The sequence below is a fragment of the Aedes albopictus genome, chromosome 2 (assembly GCF_035046485.1).
Source record: "Aedes albopictus strain Foshan chromosome 2, AalbF5, whole genome shotgun sequence".
In the NCBI taxonomy this organism is placed as follows: domain Eukaryota; kingdom Metazoa; phylum Arthropoda; class Insecta; order Diptera; family Culicidae; genus Aedes; species Aedes albopictus.
In genome coordinates this window covers 506,586,306-506,604,677 of record NC_085137.1, presented here as the reverse complement: position 1 = coordinate 506,604,677, position 18,372 = coordinate 506,586,306, and the positions used below count along the sequence as shown (strand labels likewise).

Genomic DNA, 18,372 nt, shown 5'->3' with positions numbered 1-18,372 from the left:
TCCCCTAACAACCCCAGGCTCATCATCATCAATAGACTATTTCGGCACTGAATATACAAAACAAAAATTAAATAGTCGATTTTTCTTTTCACATGTTAAGTCATTTTGTAGTCAATGAATATGAAATCGATCGAGAATTATCTGGATGCCCATTCACGATTATAGCTACGACCTTCCCCTTTACGAATGCCTCTCACAATTCTTCTCTCAAAATTGTTTCTGGGGTTTATCCAATAGTTCCTTCAAAGATACAGCATACGTGGAATTTCAATCGTGATTTCTTCCTGAATTCACTCCCTCCTTTAATGGGATTTTTTTTTAATCCCTCTTTTGAAAATTCCGAGATTCTCAAAGGGCTTCGTACTGAATATCTTGAAAGAGTTTCTTCTGGGATTTCCCAAGAAGTTCCTTCTGAGATGTCTCCAAGAGTTCTTTCTGGGATTAAGATATGTTTGCTAGATTCCAACAACAATTTCTTGCGGGGATTTCCATTAGCTTCTGTTGGGATTACTCCCGAAACTCCTTCTCGAATTCCTTCATAAATTTCTCCCATACTTTCTTCTGGGATTCCTTCAGGATTTTCTCCGGGGATTACATCAAAAGTTCCTTATGGGATCCTTTCAAGAACTTCCCCTGGATTTATTCCAGGTTTGCTCTAGAAGTTCTCTCCGGGAATGCTTAAGAAGTTCCTTACAGGCATTTTTTCAAAAATTCCAAGCATTTGCCAAGAAAAACTTCTTGGGGGCTTCTTCTCAGAACTTATTTCGGAATTCTTTTGGGAACTTTTTCCGGTATGACTTGGGGATCGGCATTCCTCCTCCATTCCCCATTTTTATGGAATACTTTATGGAATATTATGGAATATTTTTAAGGAATGGGAATTTTTGGTGTTCCAGGGTGCATGCCAGATGGAACCTCTTTAAGAATTTCAGAACATTTTTTTCTGGAATCTTAAGAAACTCCTTGAGTTTTATATAAATTCTTGAAAAGTCCTTCAAGGCTCTTTAAGAAATCATAAAAGGAAGAAGAAATCATAAAAGGAAGGAACTGCTGGAGAAATACCAGCAGAAATCACGGTTGAAATCCCAAGAAAGAGGAATCTTTAAAGGAAATTTTGGATAAATCCCGGAAGTAACTTCTAGCCAATCATGGAAAATCTTGGAGGAACCCCATAAGGAACTCCAGGAGGTATCCGTAAAAGAACTTCTGGAGGAATTCGTCGAGCACCTTCGAAATTCAAGAAAGACTCCAAGAAACTCCTTGAAGAATCTCAGAAAGAACTCAAAAATAAAAAATCACAGGAGAAGCTTTTGAAAAATTACTAGAAAGAACTGGATGAATTCTCCAAAAAGGATATCCTAAGGATCTTCTAACGACTCCAAGAAGAAACTTCTTGTGGATTCCCAGAAAGTTGTTAGAAAGAACTGGGGGAGGCCGAAATATTTGGGAGAGATATTTTTTTTACTCTTACAAAAAAGCTCAACATGTTGTAACTTTTCATAGAATGCATCAAAAATTCTCAAATTTTGACTGTTTGCCAAATTATTAAATGTGCATCATTGGTACAAATTTGAGTTCGATTGGTTTATCTTTCACGAAGCTAGAACCGTTCTCGTAAAACACTATGTTTTTAGACAACTATTTTTTGAACTGTCATCTCTCGGAATCCAGTAAACCAAATTGAATTAAATTTTGAACGTTTATAAAAAAAAATTAAAAATGCTTTAAAAGTTTTTAAAATATAGGTACTTTTTGAATGTTGAAAAAAAATTATGATGGATTGACACTTTTTGGATCTTTCTCGAAAAAAGGTAATTTTTTTACATGAACATCATTAAATTTTAGTTTTGATATCCAAAGATTTTCTACTTCTGTTCTCAAGATATCTTTAGTAAGATATATTAGAGCCTATGTGGGTTAAAGGAAAAACACATTTAGTAATTTTTGTGCGGTATTGTAAATTTGGCTTATTTTCCTGTATAAGGATGTAAATGTCAAACCAGTATAACTTTATTCGTCGTGAGAAAATATTCCACGTTATAACGTCGTATCAAATATCAACATATTGTTGATAAACGTTCAAAATTTCATTCAATTTGGTTCACTGATTGCCGAGATATGACAGCTCAAAAGTTAGTGGTCCCAAAAATTGTATTTTACTAGAATGCCTATTCCGAACAATTTGGCCACCCCCTGTTGTTCAATCTCTGAAGGCACTCCTGGAAGAATTCCAGAAGGACCTCCTGAATGTTTCTTAGAAATAATTCTAGGAGGAATCTATGGAATTTATGGAGGAATTCAGGAGGAGCTTCTGAAGTCATTCCTGATGCAATTCATGGAGTATTATTTTTTTTTATTCCTTGTTGGGTATTTAAGTCACTGCGACCTGTTGACTGATCTATTGTGACAATTCCATGGATTATCATCATATCTATTGCTCCACAATTTGCTCTATTCTTGATTGAAATAATAATAAAAAACAATCAGATCGGTCAACGCACCGAAATTTGAATTTTAAATTCAAAAGTGAAACAGAACACTTAACAGTTGCAGGTCTTCATCGATAGAAGCCTGCAGTATTCTGAGGATTTCTAAGCCGTTCTAAAGCATTTCATTGGATATAAGGGGATCCCTGTGATCTTCCCTTAAGGCGAAACTGGAAGCATTTTCTCATTTTTTTTTTGGTTTTCGATTTTTCATTAAATTACGAAGCAATATTTTCAAAATCGGTTTTCGTGCACATGTAGAGCATGGATCAAGGTATCTTCTGAATTTTTTTGTGGTGGAAAAAGTTTTCCATTTTTGCAGAAACCATTTTTTTTTTGTGAAATTTTATTCAAAAATGGTTTCTGCAAAAACGAAAAACATTTTCCGCAACGAAAAAAAATCACCAGATACCTTGATTCATACTCTACATGTGCACGAGAACCGATTTTAAAAATATTGCTTCGTTATTTTATAAAAAATCAAAAACCAAAAAGTGAGGAAATGGATCCAGTTTCGCCGTGTGAGGCGTTTCGAGTCGTTTCGAGAGGTCTCAAAAGGTTTCAAGAGTACCAGTAGAGTTTAAGGAAAGACGAGGCATTTTAGCGGGTTTTCTGAGAGGTTTTAGGGGGATTTAATAGATCTTAAGAGAAGTCAGGGGGTTTCCTAAAAGATTTCAAGGCGTTTCAAGGCAATTCAAAGTATGTCAAGGCGATTCGATAGATTTCAGGAGGCTTTAGTAGGAGCTTAAGGAGAGACCACAAGTGTCTCAGAAAGATTTTTGAAGGGTTTCAAGGCGTTTTACGGTGTTTTACTGGATATCAGGAAGTTTCAAGGGAGCAAATCTACGGTGATCTTAGAGAGGTTTTCTGAGCCGTTTCAAAGCGGCCCAAAGGCTTTTCCAGGCATTTCGAAAGGTTGCACAGAGTTCAGAGGGCTTCAGTAGAGTTTGAGAGCAGACTACGAGGAGCCTAGACGTGTTTTCTGAAGAGTCTTGAGGCGTTTTATGGCACTCAAGTGGATTCCAGGAGGCTTCGGTAGTCTACGGGGGGTCAGGGTGATTTTCTGAAGGATTTCAATACACATCTACGAACATCTACCATAAGTGGAACTCCATGGTCAGAGCGAAGGAAAAAGTTGTATCCTTTTCCAGCACACGAAACTGTTATATCTTTTACAAAAGGCAACTGTCATTTACTTTGGTAAACAAAAAACAGCTGATCCAACAAGTATTCCAGTTTTGGCAAAGAAGACAGGAACGAAGATTGGCATCTGAGATATGCGCAAAACAAGCTGCTGGAAACCCACTAATTCATTCATTTTGTAAATTTATTTATTCATTTATTTATTTATTCAAATTTATTTATTTTGAAAATTTATTGAAATCTACGAAATAACACATCCACTTTTCACATATCGATCTCCCTTCATATTTAAGACTAGAAAACGTATTTTTTACTTGAGTTTACAAAATTTCATCATATTGTATGTCCTTTTAAAGATTTACAGGTGCTGCCAGTCTGGATCTATGAGGTCTTTGTTTTACTTCACAGCAATGAAAAATGGTTTACATGCTCTAAAATGGTATGGCAATAATGTTATAACGCATTTGACATTTCAATGCCCTGTATACCAGCGTACGAAATCGGAAAGGCATCAACTTCGTGAGCCAGAGTTCCACTTATGTTATGTGGTACGAACGTAGGTTCGATCCCTATTTGAAATACAGCAAGACATGACTGTTTGCGCTTGAAGATTCGATAAGATATACTCAAGATAGTTCTTGAAAATGCTAAACAGTTATTGTACTCACTGCTTAACCCAACATAAATTAGCATGCGTGTTCACGTAGATCATAACAAAATTATGACAACTGTTGTTAGAAACAATAGTTGATATAATTCTGTTATAAGGAGTTTTCCATGCGATTATTCATATCAAAATTATATTAACATTTGTTATAATTTTAGTAACAAAATTATAACAAAACTTGTTTCATTTATTTAAACAGATGTATAACAGCATATGTTATATTTTTCATTATAATATGATTCCCTCTAACATAATTTCGTAACACGTTTTTTGCAATCTTTGTTATATTTTCCTGTATTTTCAGGATTTGTATGATTTTTTGTGTTGTCGCGAAAAAGATTTATAATTTTTGTTGTTTTGGTCATTCGAGCAAAGAGAATTATTACCAAATTTTTAACCAATTTGTTCTGAAATACATAACAGAATTTGTTATATTTTTGAAATGGTTTCACAAGTTTAGTCTAACAAAATCTAATACAATTTTGTTATGATAAGTTCTCAACTTATTATACTTTTGTTTTATTAGGAACGAGTTTTGGTTGGAATTTTTGTTATTTTAACTACTAAAGGTACATGTTTTATGACAACCATTGTTTTAAATATCATTGTAACAAAATGACGCAACCTGTATTTAAAAATTTTGTTATTTCCATCTAGTCGGGTAGACTCTATCCGCTCGAATTGGATACCGTCATTATTTTTACCCAATTGAATTTGTTCGGGTTAAAAAAAAAGTTCTGCATCACCTGTATCAAGATGCCTAATCCCAACAGAGCATTTTGTACCCTTTTTCCCCAGAGTGTGTGTCGTTTTGCAGAAAATTGATGCCCCGTACCTAGGGTGCCGTGCCGTGGACAATTCCTCTATAGGACCACAACGCCACGCGTAAATTTGTAGCGAATCGTTTATGTTGTGGGGTTTTCTGTGTGCTATCGGGCTTCTTCTTCATCTACGCGTCTGGAGGTCGCTGGGTTGATGCACGTGTCTTCTGGTGCAATAGGGTGCTCCGCTGTTCCGTAAGGTTCGATAAAAAAAGTGGGCAAATTTGAACAGAGAAGATGAAATGAAGCAAAGTGAGTTTCTGATGTCAAAGCTAAAGACATGTGCCAACTACTTCCAGAGCTTGGACCACCCTACCGGTGCGGCTACGAACGAAAGGGAAAAGGCTACCATGGGCTTCTGTTCTGTTTGTTGGCTTCTGCAGAAAGAGGCAGCGATCCATGTGTTTTGGTCGGAATGTGGAGAGATGAGGAAATTGAAATTATAATTTGAACATGTTTATCTTTCGGTGTGATTGTCTGTGGGAACTTTTTCCTGACGATACCGATAGCCCGCTTTGCTCACGTTAACGGAGAATGTAGTGGGACAGAAATTGAGTAAAAGTAGCAAGTTTCGGGGTGGCAGTAAATTACTTACGGGTTTTATCACTGTTCGAAGTTTTCGGTTGTAATGAATTCACGTTTTTGTTTGAGTTTGGGATTTGGGATTTGTTTATCCAATGGGAATTAATTTGATGACAAAGAATTCCGTAGCTGACCTGAAAATAGAGATGGGATAAAAATATGTTCAGTTAGAAAAAAAAAAGAATCGGTGAGGTAAAATATGCAAAAAAGAAAAATAAAAAATGTAAATAGAAGAACATATAAAATAGAAGTTAGAAAGTACAAAAACACCAAAATGAAAAGGAAGAATGAAAAAGAAGATAGAAGATGGAAAGGGAAGAATGAAAACTGAAGAAAGAACATATCAGATAAAAAAAATGAAACATAAATTATTGAACATAAAGGAAATACGATTAAAGACAGCACTAGATGTCATAGTGAATCATATCTCACTCAATGATTCATCATCTCAAGTTCAGTAGCTGAATTCCGGTGCCTTACATACAGGCAAGACCCTCTGTCCTTTCTGAAGCTTTCTCCATTATTCGGTACTTCAACGACAACCGGTCAATTTAGCATATTTCATAAAAAGGCAACGACATCATCACTCGTTTCGGCACGACCAACAGCAAAAATGACACCGACAACGACGGCAACGCAATACAGCAAACCCATAAATCATGCAACTTTACGATGAACCCTCTCGTTTTTGCGGACTACGTGTCTCTTATTCTTTTCAACTACACCGTATGACCCCTTCTGCGAAAGCTTCCTTTTGTGTGGCGAAAAAAGTCTTTTGCATTGAATGGAAATTTATTACGGGATCGATCCTGCGATACCTACTGGTCTTGTTACCGCCGTTGCCGTTGGTTGGTGGGTTTGGATGTCGTGATTTTCCATCCGTGTGTCGTCGGTTTCGTCGTTTCTCAATTTCACTTTCGGTGACAAAAGAAGCGCCCGGTACAATCAGGTTTCGTTTCGGCGGTTTCTGCAAAGTTTATTAAAAATTATTGGGTCATGCCAAGAAGGGCCTTCGCTCCGGAACGTGACAGGCAACAACACCATCCAAAAAAAGACGCAGCAGATTCGTTCGGCGATCCCATTGTTTGTGCGAAACGCTGCGTGAAATCGACGTCAGCAAAATTTGACATCGACACAACATAACATTAGCATAAAAGAGATTCATGAACACGCGCTTCAGCACATGCAGGCATGCATTTATGTAAAAGTAAGTGGGTCCGTACGGGGTTCGCGCGTTCGTGAGATTTATGACAGTTCAAATTAGCTAGTGTCACTCAAAAATGCCGAGGGCATGGCTTCGATTGGTTCCAATTAGCTGCGGTAATACATTTTTACGTTCGAAGCATATTGTTGGATCATCAATCGTTTGAAATGGAATTTTCAATTGACATAAATTGGTCCACCGCTATCCGGTGAAAGGAGGAATTTATCGGGAGCGTGCGTGCGTTGTTGGTGGCGCTGAAATTTGTGATAATTAATTGGGATCTAATGCGAATGTGAATTGGGCCCAATGTTTGATGGAACGTTAGTTATTTCTGCTAATAATGGTTCGTTAAGCCTAATTAAATGCGATCATTCGGAAAACAATATTGTTATATGCATTTTGAATCGTTAATGGAGCTTTATATTACTTCTGGTTTGGAGTTAACGAATCGTATATTGAGCACTGATGTTTCAGTTGGATCTCATTGATCAAGTTAGAATATTCAAGGCAATTCATTTATTCTTCAAACCACATTTTGATTCCACCTACTTGGGACAATTCACTCTGTTTAATATACGCCGAATGTTACTGGAATCGAACCTGGGCTAATCGCTTCCAGTCCCCCTCCCGTGGTCACCAATGTGCACGTGATGTCCAATTGTCTATGTTCTGTAGAAGTCCTTGAAATTTTTGTAATAGGAGCTGTTCTACTCCCAAAGTAATCAAGAATAAGGGGCTGTCCATAAACCACGTGGTCATGAGGGGGGGTTCGGCCAATGACCATTTTGTATGGACGAATAAAAAATTTTGTATGGAATAATGACCACGCGGGGGGTGGGGGGGGAGGTGGTTGAGAAGTCCCAAAAAAATGACGTGGTTTATGGACAGCCCCTAACGTGTTGAATGATCCACAAATCGACCCACACGGGTAAAATTCTGCTCCCAAAAATCATAAAAACGACTCATGATTTCATGAGCCTAGTACATTTTCGTTTTATAAAAATACACCATGATTTATAATCATGATAGTATGATCCATTGTCAACGCTACCAATGCGTTACTTTTTTCCTGAAATCATAAAGCTAAATCATATTTTAGAGATTTTGAATCATGGTTTCGGGTGCGCATCGCTTATGAATCTGAAGATCATGAAACTAAATCATGTTATTGAGATTACGAATCATGGTTTCGGGTGCGCATCGCTTATGAATCTGAGGACCATGAAGCTAAATCATGCTCTTGAGATTTCAAATCATGGTTTCGGGTGCGCATCGCTTATGAATCTGACAGATTTTCTAGGACCATGATGCTAAATCATGTTATTGAGATTTCGAATCATGGTTCCGGGTGCGCCTCGTTATAAGTCTGGTGAATTTAAAAAAATAAAAAAAAAATTGAAGTTATTTCGTAGGTGATTTAATAATGAACCGAAAGCAAAATGTGTTTCTATAGTAATTATTATGAAGAATTTTCAATAATACAGAAAGATGCGATTGGGATTGTGCTGGTGTCGTTTGACCGGAACAGGAACGAAGCCGAAACGGGATCGAACGGATCTGGGGCGAGGAATGACAGCCACCGCCGGTTGAGCTAGAATGAGAATGATGACATGCAATCGGATGTTACTTATAAATTACTAGCTGTACCCGGCAAACTTTGTCTTGCCTACTACGTTTTTTGACGTTTCAAGTTTCTAGCCAAGACCAAGTCCCCGGTCAAAATGTATGGGAGTTCGATTTTCAAAAACTCTCAATTTTTCCATGGTTTTTTGCCTCATAAACCTTCCTTGGGTGAAAACTAATAGAACAAAACTAAGACGATCAAAATCGGACCTTCCGTTCGCATGTTATGCGCGGTCCCACGTATGCCACTGCATTTTTATATATATACTAGCTGTCCCCGGCAAACTTTGTCTTGCCTACTGCGTTTTTTGACGTTTCAAGTCATTGGCCAAGCACCCAAGTCCCCGTTCAAAATGGATGAAACCCCAATTTTCAAAAACTCGCAATTTTCCCATGTTTTTGGCCTCATAAACCTTCCTTGGGTGAAAACTAACAGAACAAAACTTAGACGACTCAAATTGGACCATCCGTTCACAAGTTATGTGCGGTCCCACGTATGCCACTGCATTTTTATATATATAGATATATACAGTCGAACCTCCATGAGTCGATGTTCCTTGACTCGATATCGACTCATGGAGGTATTTTTTTCCATACTGAAAAATAATTTCTGGGTTACTATGATGGTCCCCTCAAAAAGCGCCCTAAAGGATTTTTGTTCCACTACTCGATATTTCCTTGAGTCGATGGTCCCTTCAATATCGACTCATGGAGGTTTTACTGTAGATAGATAGATAGATTTTCTCCATCATTAGGAACAAATTTCAACACGCTTTTTTTACTCACGCCTTTTTTCATTTTTTTCACCAATCACCAACGATACCACACACTGAATGACCACGTTTTGACAGGTGTGCGGAGTGCGCGTAACGCTTGATAATTTCCATGAGTTCAAGCTCATAAAAATGGTTGCATCGAATCATGATATTAGTTGCTCAGATTATAAAATTATGATTCGTGATCATGATTTCATAAAATGAAATATCTTTATGTTTTATGATTTGCGAATCATAAAAACAGGATCAGATTTGTTTCCGTGCAGGTGTTGCAATACGAGCAGTTAAAATTGGGCTTGAGGATCACTAGACATTGAGTGCTCTTAGGCCCTCTTCAACCGTACACAGCTAATCGCGTTCGGTAAATTTTACCGAAATCTCAACCGCTGAGCGTTTGGTAATGGATTTTTACCAAAGTTCTGTAGAAAAATAACAATTTTCGGTAAAATGTTATCGTTTATCTGTCAAACTCCAACGAACTTCGGTAAAAGTTACTACCTTTACCGATTTTTTCCTGTAAAACAAACTTAACGGTTGAGATTTCGGTAAAACATTACCGAAGTCGGTGATATTTTTTAACTGTGTATACAGCGTAGGCTTTCCCCTGGTTCGGTTAAATGTTATCGTTTATCTTTCAAACTCTAACGAATTTCGGTAAAAGTTGCTATCTTTACCGATTTTTTCCGGTAAAACAAACTTAACGGTTGAGATTTCGATAAAACATTACCAAAGTCGGTGATTTTTTCTAACTGTGAATATTATGGGAAGTTTTTGAAAAGAAGTAAGATTTTTTAAAGTTTTAGAAACTGTAAAAAACTACTTTTTCGAATTTTGTTCCGCAAATATTTGAAATTGTTGATAAGAACGGTGAGTTTCGCTAAAATAATGAGTTTAGGCTAAATTTCAAATATTCTCTGCCATGGGGTTTGGACCTGTGACAAAATTCGTCATTAGTAACTTGTTTAATTTCACGAAAACAAAATTAAAATAATTTCCATTTTGATTAATCGGTGTAAAAAATCCTTGTATTCGATATATTTTATATTCAGCACTTCTACCAGGAAATTATTACAAAAATATTACAGAATTTTTGCCTACAATTTCTCTTTAAAGGAAGTGTTGCCCAAACTTTCGGAATTTCGCTAAAAACTTCAGTACTTTTGAGAATCCCTCTTAAAACATCTATTATAAATCTGCTACAAATACTTGCACACATTGCTCAAAAAATCATGTCTGCAGGTTTTTGTTCGTTGGCTTCCTAAAAAAAGCAAGAAAATCAAGATTTTCCACAACACTATATCCAGACAGTCTCTCGGAATCTCTTCCGAGAACCCTGAAATACCTCCAATATTGAAATCATTTTGTAATTGTAATTGTAATTGTAATTGTAATTGTAATTGTAATTGTAATTGTAATTGTAATTGTAATTGTAATTGTAATTGTAATTGTAATTGTAATTGTAATTGTAATTGTAATTGTAATTGTAATTGTAATTGTAATTGTAATTGTAATTGTAATTGTAATTGTAATTGTAATTGTAATTGTAATTGTAGTAGTTGTAGAAGTAGTTGTTTTACGTTGTTTGACGAAACTGAATAAATAAATAAATAAATAAATAAATAAAAAAAAAGAAACAGCGCTCGCAGTCGGTTCGGTTTTTCTTTGCTTCCTTTGCGTGTTCTTTTGTAGTGATAACGAGCGCTGATAACTTTTCGTATTTTTCATATTTACTCAGATTCAAGCACTGATGTGGTGAAATCGAGTTTATTTGTCGGGCAGTCGTCTGTACTCTATAGCATGGACGGAGTGACATAAACTTTCTTAACGATGTCACTCCCAACGTATCTACTTGACATTTATACTTACATAGGATATGCTGAGCGGTTGGTACGAGATGTCCACGGTGCGCCAAAAACCGTTATTAACAAATAAAAATGTCCACCCAAATGGCACCCGGCATTCGAAAGATATACTATTCTAGTATCTCCTCTGAAAATTTGAAAATCTTCCATCGAGGGAAACTGAAGTTTTTGTGATTTGAAGAATTTGAGCCATTTCTGTAGGATTTTCTTTTATGAGTAAATATGTGCGCACGGTGTGCCTGGAACGGTGCTGCGCTAACTGCACCCGGTTTTAGAAAAAAAAATGACATGTTTTGTGTATTGTTCCTGAATCACAAATGAACTAGGAAAGCTGAGATTGTGCGACGTACCCGCTGTGATCGATTGACCAAATGCTACGCGTTTCGTAATCAGGAACGTTTTTAGTACCGGTCTAGGCGCCGGATAAGGTTTGGTCAGTTTTTATTTCGTGTTCGAAAGCTCGTCGTTGGTGAGGTTTCGGCATGGGTCACTGAAGGTTTCCAGCGTAGTGCTCCCATTCGAGTAGATCGCGATTATTTGGCTGGCAGGGTCTGAGGGAGAACTTTCCCGTGATGCAAAGTGCGCGTTCAGGAGGAAGATGCGTGAGAGAACAAAGTTGTGGTGGCTTGGTGGCTTGTAATGGTGCGTCGGTTGAGAAAAATTATAGTGGCCAAAAAGGCGTATACGTCTGAAAAGTGATGATTTATAATTGAGTTGGTGTTGAAATTGCCAGGCAACTTTTGAAAATTGAGTTCAGATGCCTATATTGTACCTAAATGTGGTCAATTGACATCCTTCTAACAACCGTAAATTGAAGAAACGTATTGTGCTGGAGAAACCGACAGCAGCTGGAATTGTGTTACCATGGAAACTGGCTGCAATGTTTGGTAGGTTGTCATATAAGGAGATACAGACGGGAACTCAAAAAACATCAGGCCTGCTGTGATTAGGATTGTGAAAATCATATCTGTACCATGGATCTAATGACTGTTTCGAATCTGGTGAGATCTTTCTAATTATTATTTTTTTTTATTTTTTTTATATTCTCTGTGTTTGTTGAAGTTGTGCTTACACTGGCACATTTTTGTTGGACGATTGTTTCTTTGTTTCATTTCAGAGAGCGAGTAAAGGCGCTTAAGCCTAGCCTTTAGAGGCAGGACACAGACCAAATACTTGTGTCCCATCCCAAGGAAAGCAGCATCAGCGATGGAGTGTGTATTAATCTTCTTAGCAACGCCACTCCCAACGAATCTGTCCATCCCTTTTACCTATAAAAACGAAACGGTTGGTACGGTTGTCCCCGTTTCTTCTAACATCAAATTCAAAAACTTACGTTAATCATATCATTCATAAGTGTATAATCTGATTGCCGTGATTTTTTGAATTATCTTCAACCCCATTAGTCTGCACAGTGGGCCTGGCCGAATTAATATTTGTATCACATCATTGTTGATATGCTGCAAATATCAATGCTGACAAGAAAATATCAGAAGAAATTTTGGTATTTCCAGGATGCTTTTCAATACTGGCTGTGCAAACGCTAGAATAGAATAGAATAGAGCTTCAATATCTTAAACATCATACCAACGATTTACAAAGCCTCCAAGGAATACCAAAACCTTGGGCTGTGAATCCTCTTTAACTCTCGTTTTCAAATTCATCGGCAAGATATCAACATATCACGTGCTTAAAAAACGGATGCCAAACTCTTTGAAAGTTTTTGTAATCAACGCTCACGGCGTGTAACATTTTTATTTGTATTCGAGCAGCATGTAGAACTATGGAATATTAATTAGCCTCTCAAACAACGGTAATTTACATTCCTCTCAAAGAAATGTTATTCAATTTTCAAAGAAGTAGTTTGAATATTGTAATTTTGGAATTTGTGAAACTCATTACACCGTTCAACACTAGTTCGCGGTATGCGATGAGAAAAAAAAAGAATAAGGGTTTGGGAACCTAAACCCCAATGCGTATATCAATTGAGCACCCAAACTTCTAAATTTCAGCTTTGGTCATAAACTTCGATGTCCCGTTTCAATATTTTTCGAAAATTCCTTTACTATGACACTTCTAGGGTTCCAAAACCCAGTTCTTTTTTTTCATCCCATAATACGAATTTTTTAAAAATTTTGTCGAGCAGTGATATTATTTGTTCATGATATGAAAACCACCGATTGACCGATATATGAGCTATGTAATTCTATGAAAATAGAAATAAATCTTCAAACAGTAAAAACTTTCGATTCCATCGATGAAACATTTTTAAATTTTCTGAGGCGATGCTAAAATAGTACATCTTTCAAATGCCGGGTGTCAATATGGTGAATATTTTTATTTGTTAATAGCGGTTTCAGGCATACCGTGCACACATATATACTCATATGAGAAAATCCTATACAAATGGCTCAAAATCTTTAAATCACAAAAACTTTAGTTTCCCTCGATGAAAGATTTTCAAATTTTCAGAGGAGATACTAGAATAGTATATCTTTCGAATGCCTGGTGCCATTTGGGTGGACATTTTTATTTGTTAATAACGGTTTTTGGCACACCGTGCCTCGTTTTCAAGCATTATAGTGGCATCAATATCCACAACTACACGCTGTACAGCAGGGATGCCAGATGAATTCCGCGGTGCCCCAACGTCTTGCAAGCTCGCTTTTCCTACTCGTTTTAGCGAGCCTGCAAGACGTTGGTGCGCCGCGAATACAGAGTTTGGGAAGCGCGGCAACAAGTCCCACCGCAAGAGGAACTAATCGTTCTGCCAATTTGAAGGATTGTGCTGACACCAACAGTTGGTGGCTCCAGAGAGGATATACTGCTGCCAACACCTCTATTTCGTTGCTGGATCGATTGCCGAAAGGAACCTAGTCTGGGTTTTAACCTTGAAATTCCTCCAAGAGCTACTTTTGAGATTCACCCAGACGTTCTTTCTGAAATCCCTTCGAAGGTTTCTTTAGAGATTCCTACTGGAATTTTTCCAAGATTATTTTCTAAAATCCCTCTGGCATTTTTTCTGATGTTCCTTCTGGGGTTCCCCTAGAAATTCTTCCTGGGATTTCTTTTTTTGGGATTTCATCAGGAGTTTCTTCTATCATTTTTCAGGAAATCTTACTGGGAATTGTCCAAATATTTCTCCAGGAGATTTTTATTCTGGAAATCCATCAGAAGTTTTTTTTTGATGTTCCGGTAACAGTCTCTTCTGGAACTTCGATCTTGGAGTCTCCTTCTGGAAACATTTTTGGAATTTCTTCAGGATTACTTGCTGTTTTTCTTCAAGAGTTCCTTCTGCGATACCTCCAGAACTCCATTGTGGAAAGCTCGAAGAGCTTCTTCTTGGAATTCTCCTAGATTCGAAAGTTCTTTTTTTGGGATTTCATCAGGAGTTTCTTCTATCATTTTCCCAGAAAATCTTACTGGGAATAGTCCAAAAATTTCTCCAGGAGATTTTTATTCTGGAAATACATCAGAAGTTTTTTTTTTGATATTCCGGTAACAGTTTCTTCTGGAACTTCGATCTTGGATTCTCCCTCTGAAAACAAACGTTTTTGGAATTTCTTCAGGATTTCTTGCTGTTTTTCTTCGATAGTTTCTTCTGCGATGCCTCCAGAACTGCATTGTGGAAAGCTCGAAGAGCATCTTTCTGGAATTCGCCTGGATTTACTTTTAGAAATCATCCAGGGGTACCTTCGGAAAATCTTCTCAAGAGTCTTTTGGAAATCCTACAGAAGTTCCCTCTGGGAGCCCTCCTTTTGAAAACTCTCCTAGAATTCCTTAGGATTCCTTCAAATTTCTGCTTAGAATCTTGCTTTTCTAGGAATCCTTCAACAGTTCTTTATGACAATCTACCAGGAGCTTTGCTTAGGAATGCTCCAGAAGTTCCATCGAAGAAGCCTTCAGGAGTTCTTGTAGAAAACCCTTGATCGAGTTCCTGGATTCCAGATTAGTCTCATGAAGGATTTCCTGATGAACTTCATGAGGAATACTCAGACAAAATTTCTGTAGGAATCCACAGAATGAATTCCTAGAGGAATGTTTAGCTGGCATTTCTGATGTAATCCACAGGTAGAGTTCCTAGAAGAATCTCCAGATGGAAGTTAAGGAGAATCCCAAGTTGAAGTTTCTGAAGATTTCTCTTCAGTTCTTGAAGGAATTCATGGATGCTCCGTAGTCATTCACGGATGCTTCAAGATTAATGTTAAGTTCAATATCGAAATGAGATACACGTTATTTGTCGAAAATGTGTAAAAGTAACTGGATGCAGCAAGACATATTTTTCTCGTTTGCCCGTGTTAAAATCACATTCCGAATCAATATTCACCAACTATTATTTTCAATTGAATTCAATTTCGTTTTCATGTTTACTCTCCGATCGGCACGGCCTCACGTCTTCGTCGTCTTCCTCGTCATCGCAGGTTTCGTCGTCTTCGACAGTCTGCGTGCTCCGATGTGGTACCGTCTGTTATACCGCCTGCCGGTGATGTCCATATGGCTACGACAAATGTCAGACAGGAGGCCAAACACAGCCGGAATTGCATTGATTTCGCTTCTCTTCAAACAAATTTCCCATCCATTTTGGTTGGGCACGTTCCATCTGGCTGTGTAAAGTCTAAAACGTCTCATGTAGGAAAAGTAGTCGTTTGACAAAATCCTGTGAAATATAGTTTTTGCATAAGTTTAAAATATGCTTAATGCAGGAGTAAAAACGAAGTGTCCTTTATATTGAATAATTTACATTCAATTTAATTGATAAGAAATAATAGACATCGTTGTGCAACAAGTTATTCCCAAAAAAAATGTGAAGAAATCTATAATAGCAATCGATATGAGATTGAAATGCTTTTATGGTCAGTTTGCCTAAAGACACGTCTATAGCAGAAGCACGACTTGGTCCAATAAAAAAAAATGCTCCCCAGACATGTATGTGAAACGTGTCGGTAGCCCCGGACAATGGGAAAGAGGCAATGCCATTACAATGTGATATGAAAATTGATATTTCGTGCGAATAAAAAAAAAAAATACCTATACATTTTCGAGATTCCGTTTGCCTGATTGCTCAGTCTCGAGCCACCTCCACTTGCTTCACCGTGACATGATTGCAACATGCGGGTTGATCCGTACATATATGGCCCCGCTTACACCAAACATGGTATCCATTCCGACCCTCGAGTTAAGGAACCGACAGCACAGTGTATCGTGCTGAGCTTGGACACCACCACGATAAGAACCAACCAGTGCAGTGGATTCGGAAAGTAAAGAAACAAGACAAATAACTGTGCAACATGCTGAACTAGATGCGGCGAGATGGACGTCGTAGTTACACCCCTAGTGGGGCACTCCAAAGTTACTGCAACTAAAAGAAAATAAAAGTTTTCCTTGAAAACCAGTGACGACGACAACGACGACGACGACGGCGTTCCCAGTTGGTGTCATGTTGGAGCGTTATTACATATGGCATACGACAACGACGACGATGACGATGCGATGGTTGCTGGTGGGTCAGTGCAATGTGTTTGAACCATTATGGTATTGCCCAACTGTGAAAACAACGTATAACCTACATGCATGCACGCACACTGCGAAGCGGTCAGATGATGCACTGTGTGCTTTGATACACAGTTAAAAAAATAAAATCGAGACGTTGGTTCACCAGGACTATGCTAAGATTGTCTAGGTTCTATTCTTGATCAGTTTTATAAAAAAATTGCTTGACTTTTTTGGGCATAGACTCTCTTGATAACCGCACATACACGCTAACGCCGCTCAGCACAAAAGTGCATAATTTCCAGACTACACCAAAAATGTGTAACCCTTGCACATTCACAAAATCAGCTCCTGTGTCAGCAAAATCGTTAAATTCGCAAAAAATTTTGTACAGCAATCTAGCTAGGTTTACTAGTGACCTTGGAAACAAAAAAAAATATCGACATTTCGCATCTAGACGAGTGTACGAGCTGTTTTCGAAAATGTGTAACTGTAACACATTTTTGTGTGGTCTGGAAATTATGCACTTATGAGTAGGGCTTACACATTTTAGTGCTGAGCGGTTTTACTGTGTAGAACACTATGCTGAGAAGCAGGCTTGTCCGCACTGAGCGCATGAAAATTCTGCTCTTTGGATTTACACCATCAAGCACATCATAAATTAGAAATCTTTTCATCTTATCAGATAGAAGGATGTTGAAATATTGTAAATGTCATTTCGAACTGTCAAAAAACCGCACCGCAGAGCCACACGGAGCGCGCAAAGAGATTTTCACCTGGGTGAAACACTCTAGTGAATTTCACTTTGAACGGCCCGTGCGGCGCTGCGGTGCGGTTTTTTGACAGTTCGAAATGACATTTACAATATTTCAACATCTTTCTATCTGATAAGATGAAAAGATTTCTAATTCATTAAGTGCTTGATGGTGTAAATCCAAAGAGCAGAATTTTCATGCACTCAGTGCGGACAAGCCTGCTGAGAAGCAGTGCTAAAAATAAAAATTCACAATTATATGTATTTTAATCTGTGCAATACCTTGGGTGCGGAACCTTGGCTGAAGTAAAATTGTCCAGTTGTAACTGGCTCCCATGCAACGACGACGACAACATGAACTTTATTACTATGTTTATCCACACACCATCCGCCGGACTAGCCCAGAATAGACTTTCGTGGGGTGGGATGAGCAAAGTAGACAGGGACACCAATAACGATCATCCCCGTGCACTACTGACTGCGAGTTCACAGAGCGCTATGTGAACTTTGAGGGTTTTTTTCCTTCATAGGGTACATTCGAATGTTGGCATAAGGAGGGAGAAATAAAATGTCACTCTAGTGTATATTTTCCAACTTAAAAGTTGTAACTACAGGATGCAACAACATAAGTATACGCATTCGGATGAGGATTAGCAGGATATGTGTCGTAGAGGTGAACTAACTTTGACCAACTCGGTCAACTAGTTGAGAGAAATGAAACACATTTTTCTTCTTCAAGTAGTTGCAGTTTGCGGTTTATTAGTAATCAGTTGATGATATTGATAAAATAACGACCGTCTTTGATAATTTGATAGCGTGTTTTCGGTCCTCAGTTGACTAACGTGTTCCAATGTAGATTTGCATTTGAGTGCTGTCGTCAACAAGCTATGTAGACTCATTTTCGGCCTCATCAGACCAGCCAACAAATGTGCAACCCTTTTTTCCATTTGAGTCTACGTAGTTTTTG

The 18,372-nt window shown here is 37.8% G+C and overlaps 1 protein-coding gene across 5 annotated transcripts in view; it reads right to left on the bottom strand.

Annotated features, from left to right (window-relative positions):
* LOC109621712 (uncharacterized) overlaps positions 1-18,372 on the bottom strand; it is a 438,995-nt gene that overhangs the window by 138,432 nt on the left and 282,191 nt on the right. For 2 of the 5 annotated variants that reach the window (XM_020075850.3, XM_062854501.1), the window contains exon 4: positions 5,713-5,833. The exons of the other annotated variants lie outside the window; for them this stretch is intronic. The gene's annotated coding sequence lies outside the window, so the exon portion shown is untranslated. The remainder of the gene's footprint in view (positions 1-5,712; positions 5,834-18,372) is intronic. 5 annotated transcript variants of the gene reach the window in all.